Below are 10,325 nucleotides of genomic sequence, written 5' to 3' on the forward strand. Positions count from 1 at the left end.
TCAATTCTTTGGTGCTCAGCTTTCTTCACAGTCCAACTCTCACATCCATACATGACCACTGGAAAAACCATAGCCTTGACTAGACGAAACTTTGTTGGCAAAGTAATGTCTCTGCTTTTGAATATGCTATCTAGGTTGGTCATAACTTTCCTTCCAAGGAGTAAGCGTCTTTTAATTTCATGGCTGCAGTCACCATCTGCAGTGATTATCCAAGTTCAAATCCTAGATCTTGAGAGCAAAACCATTTAGTGCGCAACCTCAATGAGAAAGGGTCTGTGTGTGTGTGTGTTTTAATATCCAAGGATGTTCTTGCTTAAACTGCTGTGGGAGGGGGCGATCAGGGGGTCTTCACAGTCCCCACCACAAGGGGGTCTTGATGTGGCCAACCCTGAGGGTCTCCCCTCTCCAGTCCAGTCAGGCCACATCCTTCACCCCAGCTCTCTTACAAGGTGGTTGGCAGTGGAGAATCTTTTTTCCTTTTTTTATCTTCAGGATGCTTCCTGCCCAGACAGTCCCCCCATTCCCAATACATCAACCCTGGGCTTCCCTGTTGGCTCAGACGGTAAAGAATCTACCTGCCAATGCAGGAGACCTGGGTCTGGAAGATCTCCCGGAGAAAGGAATGGCAACCTATTCCAATATTTGTGCCTGGAGAATTCCATGGAATGTAGCCCACCAGGCTCCATTACAGCTGGGCCACATTCCATGGGGTCGCAGAGTCGGACACAACTGAGAGACTAACACTTTAACTGGGTGGTGTTTCTTTCTGAATAGTCAGCTGACTCTCAGATCAGAAACACCAAAGAGAGGATTTTTAGTTTATGTGGGCACCAGTCGCACCCCTGAGCCACCCCGTCACTGATGGGCCTCCTGGCTCTGATCCGAGGATTCCCCTCTCTCTCCCACTTCTCCCTCTTTCTGCAACTCTTCCTTGTTTTCTTGCAGAGAGTTTTTTTAAGTCTTTCAATGCAAGCAACTTCTTCTCTGGGAAATCCTGTTCCTCCTGAGATGTGTGTGTGTGTGTGTGCACATACTTGTGCTTGTGTGTGCATGTCTGTGTTTTGCATCACAAAGTTTTCTCTTTGCCTGTCCCAGGCTTTACTGGGAGGTAAAGTTCCTTCTTGGCTGGATTCCAGCTGATCTCCAGACAGGAGGAGAAGGCAGTGGCCTCTAAATGAGTTCAAAGTGAATTTGAAGCAGCATCTACACAGCCTCCTTGCACTCTGCTCCCGCGTGAGCTGGAATAGAGGTCATCACTAGCAGCCAGCCCAGGACTGCGGGGTGGGTCTGCTTGTTTTTCTGCAACGTTGAGAAGCAGTCGGCCCTCCCCGGACCTGGCTACAATCTAAGAGCTAACCCAAAGTAGACTCTTTCTCTATTTGCAGTCATCCCCCGTTCTCCATTTCCTTCTCCCAATAAATGTGTTTCCTCGCTGCATCATACTTGCAAGAGCCAGTCCCTCTGTGTACACACCACTGACCCATTTGTGCAAACACCGGTCATTCTAAAGAGCAAACTTCACATGGGAAAAACAGCAAAGTTACCCAGATGCTCCTTTCCTCCTAATTATGGCGTTATTATTATTATTCCTCCATCTTTTCCGCTAACTTTGAGGATTCAGGCGGAGCCTGCACCATCTTGAAAGCATCACCTGCCGAGTGCCGGGGCCACGCCCACACCTGAGCACAGGTGGAGCACACAGCGCCCCAGCTGTTTTGGAGGCTGCCTCACCCATTGTTTATCCTGGCCCTTAGGATCTTGTCTCCCTAATGCTTTCCCGAGCTGTTTGAGTTACATCCACGCCCAACCCACCTCCTGGCAGGTTCTGTCTCCCCAGTGAAAGTGAAAGTGTTAGTCGCTCGGTTGTGTCTGTGCCCCACTCTTTGCGACCCGCCAGCTCCTCTGTCCATGGGATTCTCCAGGCAAGAATCTGGAGTGGGTAGCCATTCCCTTTTCCAGGGGATCTTCCTGACCCAGAGATCGAACCCAGGTCTCTGGCATTGCAGGCAGATTCTTTACCGTCTGAGCCACTAGGCTCAGTAGCACTTTCCGTATTTGTCATTTTTTCTAACGTTATTTAACAGCTGTCACTTCTGCTACTGAGGGAGGCCCTTGGCAGAAGGGCCGGGCTGACCGGCCCACACTGTCCACACCTGGATCGCCAGTATTTCACAAACACATGCTGGATTAAGGAGTAAACAGTGAATGTGCCGCCTGGCTCCCCCCACCCACCTTAGAGCCTGGCTTGATTCAAAACTGCCCCAGATGGAATTCAAAGTTACAGAATATTACAGAATTTGAACATCGTGTAAACAGATTTCATCATGGCCTTGGCAATCGGCAGAACCCTGGCTTCAGAAAGCTGTCTTTTGTTTGAGTTCAGAATGTTTGGTTCTGTGTAAAACATCCAGACATTATTTTTAAGATGAATGTTACCCTCATCCTAGGTCTAAAGCTATTGTTGGGAGCAAAGACAGTAACTGTAAGTGCCCTTTGGCACAGGGAACCCAGTGCTTGCCTGAGAAACAGAGAGGGGACCCCTCACCCACGAGGCAGAAGGGGGATCTTGTCTTGGAACTATGTACAGATCATCCTAGCAACACGGTGAAGATCTGTGTCTTTTCTGGTCGGTGCCTGGACAGCAGGGCGGCCCACGCTGGGCCCCGAGGGCCAAGAGCATGGACTCAGTCCCGCTTGACTACAAGCTGGTCCTTGGTGTGGATGGGGGGCAGGGGAAGAGGGACAGGGCAGAAACGGGGCTGTGCTTCCGGTGAGGGCTTCTGTCTACAACCCAAGAGTCTTGGTAAACTGAAAAAGGGAAAGCTTAAGTTGTTATCTCTTTAAAATAAATAAGACATAGAAGATTGTAAGTCAGTAAGAGGGCTGATTTGAGAGTCTATTTGGAATATCAAAGACGAGCCTGTAGTTTAAACTACACTGCCGGCTGGTTGATGCTTATCTAAATTATAGGTCCCGTCTTGGACTTAAGATTCAAAACCACAGAATTTCAATTCTACAGCAATAAATGCTGTAGCTTCTGAAGACAGGCTCTAGAACTGGAGCGTCAGGGCTGCTCCAAGGGGCCTCTGTGTTCAGGCGGGTCCCTGGGGGCTCTTCACACACCCCTGCCTTGGGCATGGGATCATGCTGGGTTCGCCAGGGGTCAGCACAGACCCCTGGAAACAGGGGAGTCAGAGTCGATCATTGCTAATGTGAAACTCTTCCTAGAATCGTCCACAGACCCACTCAGTTCTCACCAGGGTCACAGCTGATCTGCTGGCTCTGAACAGGGCCAGCTCACTTGTCCTTCTGTCCCCAGGGTGACACTTGGTGAGTGGTAGAAAGCCCACCAAGTCCGTAAGAGGCTGCCCTGGAGCATCCTTCCAGAGGTAACAAGGCCGGTGGAGGAGGACCGAGGGGAGCTGGTCCAGAAGCAGGTCAACATGGAGGGCAGGGCTGGGCTTGTGCGCACACGATGGGCAGGCTGTTGGCCCCCAGGGATGGGGGGAGCTGGAAACAGGGAAACCAGAATCGTGGAAAACAAGAAAAGGGTGCAGGTATAGCTGGCAGGAGCTTGCTGTCTGAGTGGTGGCACATCAGCACAGGAACTAAAGCCCAGGTCCCGGCTCTGCAGAGGGTCCTGGAGGCTTGGCTGGCAGTCTTTCCCCTCCACCTTTTTGCTTTTTTGCTTTTGGTTTTTCCTCCCTTTTTCCAAGCAGCTGCAAAGAACCACAGGAAAAGCGTGTCACTCAAAGTTATTTGTCCCAGTTGTGGTGACTTTAACTGCTCTGGAGACTCCAGGTCAGGATCCAGAGGCAGATTGTGAGAAGCTCAAGTCCTCAAGCAAAGACCCTCTCCTGCCCTCCAGGCCTGGCTCCTCTGTTTCCGCTGCCCCTGGGCTGAGCCATCCTCCCCTTCATCCCTTTCCTCCTCCCCACATCCCCTTCCATCCTCCCACCGCCCCACGTTCCCCTCTCTGGGTGGCACAGCATCAGCAGAGCAGACGGAGGGGGAGAGGAAGTGGGTATCCAGCCCCTGGAGTTGCTACATTCTCCTCTGCCCATGGGCACGTGCTGGAGCCTGGTAACTGCAGTACTTAACGGAGGATTTGCAGCCCTGAAGCGCTTGGCCGCCCACGAGGTTCAGCTGCGAGGGATTTCCATGTCCTATGTGCTCTGGGCGGAGAGTCTCAGCCGATGGTTCTGAAAAGCTGTGCGTGGAAAAAGCATGGGAATGACAGGAATGACAGAGGCTGCTATGGACAGAGCGCGCAGCGTGTCAGCCCCGAGTCACAAGCTTTGGACCGTCAGCTGTAAAAGTGACTGGCTTACAGGCCGGGTTGTTGGTGGGCTTGTCCACCGCGGCTCAGCAAATGGTCTCAAAGCTCGGGGGCTGAGAACAAAAGGCTATGGATGTCTTTCTCCATGGTGTGGACTGGATCCTGGGTGGGGCACATGGGGGGCCCCCCTCTCTCTGCTTCATGACATCTGGGATCTGCCCTGCAGTGACTGCCAGTGGGTGGGAAGAGCTCCATGGGCCCCTCACCGTGAGCTCAGGCTTAGACTGCCCGGGGCTCCCAGGACCACAGGAGGTGGGCGCTGGAACCGCCCCTCCTCCAACTCTACTGTCCACACAGTCACAGGACCACCTGGGGGCAGCCTAGGAACAGACCCCACCTCTCACTGGGACAGGTGTCCAAGATTTGGTTGCTACTCTGAATCCACCACAGTATTATTCCCATTTTACAGAAGAGGAAACCAAGGCTCAAGAAGCCAAATGATTTCTGTCTTATAAGAAACACAGCCGAGGCCAGAAAGGATGATGAACCCCAGGCCTGCTCTTCCCAGGATATAGCCCAGCTTCCTCATCCTGCAGACCTGATTCAAGATGGGACTTGGTGAGGGGCTGACAGCTCTCCACAGGGTTTGGAATAAAGCTAAGCAAATCATTTTGCCACCGTCCTTTATACTGTGTATTACTCCCTGAAGAGGCCCCTTCTGTCTGGTAAACAGCTGCAGAATCTACAATTTCCATTCTATTTGAGAGGTTGTTCAAGGTAAAAGAGGTGGAAAAAATACCGAGGAGTAAAATCACCAATTTAGATGAGCGCTACCTGGCTCAGGGCAGGTTTCTATCCTCAGAGGAGAGAAATGTATTTACATTTATGAGAGGAGCCGGGTCCAGTGGGAACCTCGTGTTATTATTAGACTTCCTCTTGAGAAGGATTTGTAAATGAGAACGTAACTTGCTATTTTAGTATTTTGTTTTTCAGGGAAGAAAAACCCTTTGCAAAAACAAATTTAAAAGGAAAAACTTATCCATTTAGAGCACTTGTTTATTTTCTTATTTGCCAGGCTAAATCCATCTTCTTTCATCTTTGATTTCACTGGGGACTGAGGAGGATGAGGGCTTTTCTTCCTTTTTCTGAATCTGAAAGGACTCTTCACATTCTAGCAGGATTGAATCCTTTGGCATCTGCGGCCCTTCTGCTTGCCTGGTTCTCCGGCGGAGCTGCGGGCAGCAGCGCCACTCAGCGGTCAGATAGGGAAGGGCAGGCAGGGGGCGTTGGGGGACCTGGGCGGGGGAGGTGGTGGATGTGGCCACGGCCCCTCTTTGAACCTTTTCTCATTTTTTAGTGAGCGGCCTATCATAGTGCTGCTATTCTATCTCCTTAGCTACCGAAAATCCCGCGAAAACGGGTCTTTCAGCTGTTTTTGCAATCCCAGTGCAACTGTGGGCTTGACATTTCCACGTTTGAGTCAAATCTCCTATGGTACATATTTATGAGTACTTTCTTAGCTTCTCTGTTAACATGTATTCACTGTTCATCACACAAGTAGCTGGAAGTTGTATTTAAGAGAGAGATGTGTTCTTGAAGATTTTCAAACATAATTCAAACTTTGGCTAGTTCTAGGCAGATCTCAGGAAGGTGTGTGGGCTCACTGGTGCCCTCTCTTCCTGGAAGGGCCAGACGGCCCCTCCCTATCCACAGGCTGCCAGCTTCCTAGCTTTACCAGCTGTGCTCCTGGGCCGGACTGACCCTGGCTCAGGCCTTCACTGGGCAGGTCACCTGCCTGAGGAGGTAACCACGCCCACCTGGGCAGGTGCGCTTTCCCAGGTCCCTCCTTCTGTTCTGTTCCTCCTCCTTGGCCGCCACAACCACCACCCCCGCTGTTTATTTATCATGTCTCTACTCCTGGATCACACTTGCCACCTCCCTGGGGGTGGGGTACAACCTGGAGCATCCACTCCACAAAGATTTGTTGAGGAATGCCTAAAGAGCAAACAGGATAAACCCAAGTGGCATCTGCTTCTTCCCAACACCATTACGTTGAGGGCTTCTGGAGGAATTTTTCATTTGGAAGATGCATGTTATTTTTTTAAAAACTTCATAGAAAAAAAGTCAAGTGTTAATATTGTAAATTGTATTATTTCAAATTTCTTAATTGACATTTGCACAAAATACAGCCACATGAATATATTCTTGCAAGAGAGTTAAACTATTATAATTTAAGGCTAAAGTCCTTTTTACAAATACACCTATGGGATGTGGTATTAAAAAGAGACTTTTCACAGAGTGGAACTAGATCACCTCCAAGCAGTCCAACAAAATATAGAGTAGGACCCACCAAGCCAAGTCAGTAGGCGGTTTTATTCCCTTTGATGCTTTTGAACTGTGGTGTTGGAGAAGACTCTTGAGAGTCCCTTGGACTGCAAGGAGATCCAACCAGTCCATTCTGAAGGAGATCAGCCCTGGGATTTCTTTGGAAGGAATGATGCTAAAGCTGAAACTCCAGTACTTTGGCCACCTCATGCGAAGAGTTGACTCATTGGAAAAGACTCTGATGCTGGGAGGGATTGGGGGCAGGAGGAGAAGGGGACGACAGAGGATGAGATGGCTGGATGACATCACTGACTCGATGGACGTGAGTCTGGGTGAACTCCGGGAGTTGGTGATGGACAGGGAGGCCTGGCGTGCTGCGATTCATGGGGTCGCAAAGAGTCAGACACAACTGAGCGACTGATCTGATCTGATCTGATTCAAAGGGAACAAGGGACTTCCCTGGTGGTCAGTGGTTAAGACACCGAGCTTCCAGTGCAGGGGGAACAGGTGCAATCTCTGATTAGGGAACTAAGATCCTGCATGCCACGCTGTGCAGATTTTTCTCTGTCTTGAGTGATGCTCATCAAGAGGACTGTGCTGGTTCAAGCACCTGCGAAAGTGACTTATTGTTGGACATCAATACTGTAGATCTTCCCAGCTCTACTGCACTCAGAGCTCTTGGGCAGCACTGCATAACTTACCTACAACATAGTGAGGGCATCGCTTTTATGTGGAAAGTCCAATAAGAAAGCAAAACCGAATTTGACCCTGTCATCCAAAGTCATCTCTTTTGTTTGGGAACTTCCAGGTTGTAAAAGTACGTGCAGGTGGTGCCACCTGGTGTTCTTAGGCAGAATTGCAGGACACACAGCCCACAGGCCTCTGACTGCAGAGCCTGAGAGAGACAGGTGGGAGAGAGCCACTTGACAGCCTTCAATCAAACCTAGTAAACTCTCAAGTCCAACTTTCAAATTATTAGTGAAATTTCAAAAAAGCTCCATATGTAGTAAAGTGCACTGTGATTTTTTCTTTAAAAACATTTGGAAATCTATAATCCGTCCATGCACCCAAATGGGCGTAATGTGAGTTATTATTAATACAGTACAGTTGACCCTTAAACAACATGGGATGAATTGTGTGGGTCCACTTATATGCGGGTTGCTCAGTAAATATATTGTGAAATTTGGGGGGGATTTTCAACAATTTGAAAAGCTTACAGATGAACTGCATGGACTAGAAATATTGAAAAAATTAAAAGTGTATCATGAATGTATAAGATATCTGTAGACACTATTCTCCCCTTATATAGGTATAAGGGGAGTGATATTTAATATAAAATTAATGATGTTATTTTCTTACTGCCTTATAGTTTTATTTTCAAAAAAGCACATGACTGTACAGTATGCTTGTCCTGTAATTGAAGAAAAAGCCTATCATCAACAGATGAGTATTATTTAAAAGTATAACAATGCTCCTATTATTGTATTATTAATATAATACTGTATGCCATAAAAGTTTTAAAACAATTCACTCATGAGTATGTAGGCTGGGTTACCAAGCAGCAATTGTATGGATGCTGCTGCTGCTGCAAGTCGCTTCAGTCATGTCCAACTCTGTGCGACCCCATAGACGGCAGCCCATCAGGCTCCCCCATCTTTGGGATTCTCCAGGCAAGAACACTGGAGTGGGTTGCCATTTCCTTCTCCAATGCATGAAAGTTAAAAGTGAAAGTGAAGTCACTCAGTCGTGTCCAACTCTTAGCGACCCCATGGACTGCAGCCTACCAGGCTCCTCCATCCATGGGATTTTCCAGGCAAGAGTACTGGAGTGGGGTGCCATTGCCTTCTCCGATGGATGATGCTAGGCGACCATAAAACATCCGTATTTCTGCTTCTTCGTTATCAACACATCAATTATTATCCTGTTAACTCTTTCGACCCCATGGACTGTAGACTGCCAGGCTCCTCTATCCATGGAATTCTCCAGGCAAGAATACTGGAGTGGGTTGCCATTCCCTTCTCCAGGGCATCTTCCTGACCCAGGGACAGAACCTGTGTCTCCTACATCACAGGCAGGTTCTTTTCCATCTGAGCCACCAGGGAAACCCCCAAATAAATATGAATTTCTTTTTTGCATTAGCTTTTCATCTTTGACATCCAGTGTTAGTAATACTTGTAACAACTACAGCACTTATACCACATGAGACAATTTTGATGTAGGTTTTCGTGGTCTTATCATTTAGCTGCTAGGTCCTGTCTGACTCTTTTGTGACCCCATGGACCAGGTTCCTCTGTCCAGTGGGATTTCCCAGGCAAGAATACGGGAGTGGGTTGCCATTTTGCTCCTCCAGGGCATCTTCCTGACCCAGGGATCAAACCTGCGTCTGGGTGGATTCTTTACCACAGAGGCACCAGGGAAGCCCCGTTTGATGTAGGTCCTGACAGACGATTCATCTTGCAAACAGACCAGGTAAAGTTATGTCAGTAAATACAGCATAGGACTGTAAGTGTATTTTCTCTTCCTTTTGATTTTCTTAATAGTATTTTCTTTTCTCTAGCTCACTTTATTATAAGAATCGAGTACATAATACATATAACATACAAAATATGTTAACTGTTTATGTTTCCGGTAAGGTCTCTAGTCAACAGTGTTTATTTGCTAATTTTTATTAAACAAGAAGAGTCGGAAGGTAGGGAGACAGGAAGATTCTGTTGGGAGTTCTGAGGGGGTTGGGGTGTGAACAGCCATCCAGGTGAGTGGGCGCGCGGCGTGACCGGGAAAATGCAGAGTCGCTCCGCAGCTCTAGAGGCCTCCTGGAGGTTTGTGAGCAGTAATTAGGTGGCAGTCGTGTCAGCACCTGCTTTGTTTTCCTCCAGTCCCTTCAACTCCCTTCCGGAGTCGCTGGGGGGCGCTGGGGGTTCCCCAGACGAGGAGAAAGGAGGCGCAGAGGGCGGGGGGTGGGGTGCCGGGACCCCGGAGAAGCTAGTGATTGAGCCCAGAATTCACGCTGGGTAAAGGGGGACGCTAACAAGAGCAGCGGGAAGGGAACGGAGAGTTCGGCGAAGGTGAAGAATTGTCGGAGCTGCAAGGGCAGCAAGAGGTAAAGGGCTGCCTGAACTGACCCGAGAGGCACAGTGCCTAGCTACTGGTTACCAGTGACTAGCGAGGTCCGGGTGTGGCTCCGGGACCGGTATCTAGATGGTGGGTGGAGACGGAGAGGAAGCAAGGGCCTCGCGGGAGTCACCTGCGGACGCTGGAACCACCGTGAGTCGTGGGTCGGCAGCTGGTTTGCTAGTATTTCTGCGAAACCCTCGCCCCTGACTTTAGCCGGCTCGCACCGATGAGCATAGGCCCGTGGTTACCGGACAGTGACCCGGATGGACAGTCAGGTTGGCAGATTGACTGACAGACGTTTGGCGGAGATGTAGAGCGAATGATCCAGACTGTTCGGGCAGAAGAACGAAAGGAACAGATCGCAGCGCCCACGCGCGTTCTAGGGAGAGGGAGGCGTGGGGCCCGGCCTGTCGCACTCTCTGCCGACCTGCCGTGGTTAGAACCGCACCTGATACATAACAGGTGCTCAACACACCTGAGCTCAACCCCGGCAATGGATGCCCGAACCTCCTTCTCTATCCACTGCGCCTGCGCGAGAGCCTCGCGTGCGACCATTCCGCGCGCTCTGCGCCTGCACAACGTCTGCCTGCATAGCGCCTGCGCGGCT

General features: G+C 49.6%; 1 long non-coding RNA gene across 1 annotated transcript; it reads right to left on the reverse strand.

Annotated features, from left to right (window-relative positions):
• Positions 1-9,213: 9,213 nt before the first annotated feature.
• Positions 9,214-10,267, reverse strand: LOC113882687. The gene is made up of 2 exons (XR_003508422.1): positions 9,758-10,267; positions 9,214-9,417 (listed from the first exon to the last, which is right to left on the reverse strand). It is a non-coding gene; the product is annotated as an uncharacterized LOC113882687 (long non-coding RNA).
• Between the last annotated feature and the right edge of the window lie 58 nt (positions 10,268-10,325).

Source organism: Bos indicus x Bos taurus, chromosome 24 (genome assembly GCF_003369695.1).
Source record: "Bos indicus x Bos taurus breed Angus x Brahman F1 hybrid chromosome 24, Bos_hybrid_MaternalHap_v2.0, whole genome shotgun sequence".
Taxonomy (NCBI): domain Eukaryota; kingdom Metazoa; phylum Chordata; class Mammalia; order Artiodactyla; family Bovidae; genus Bos; species Bos indicus x Bos taurus.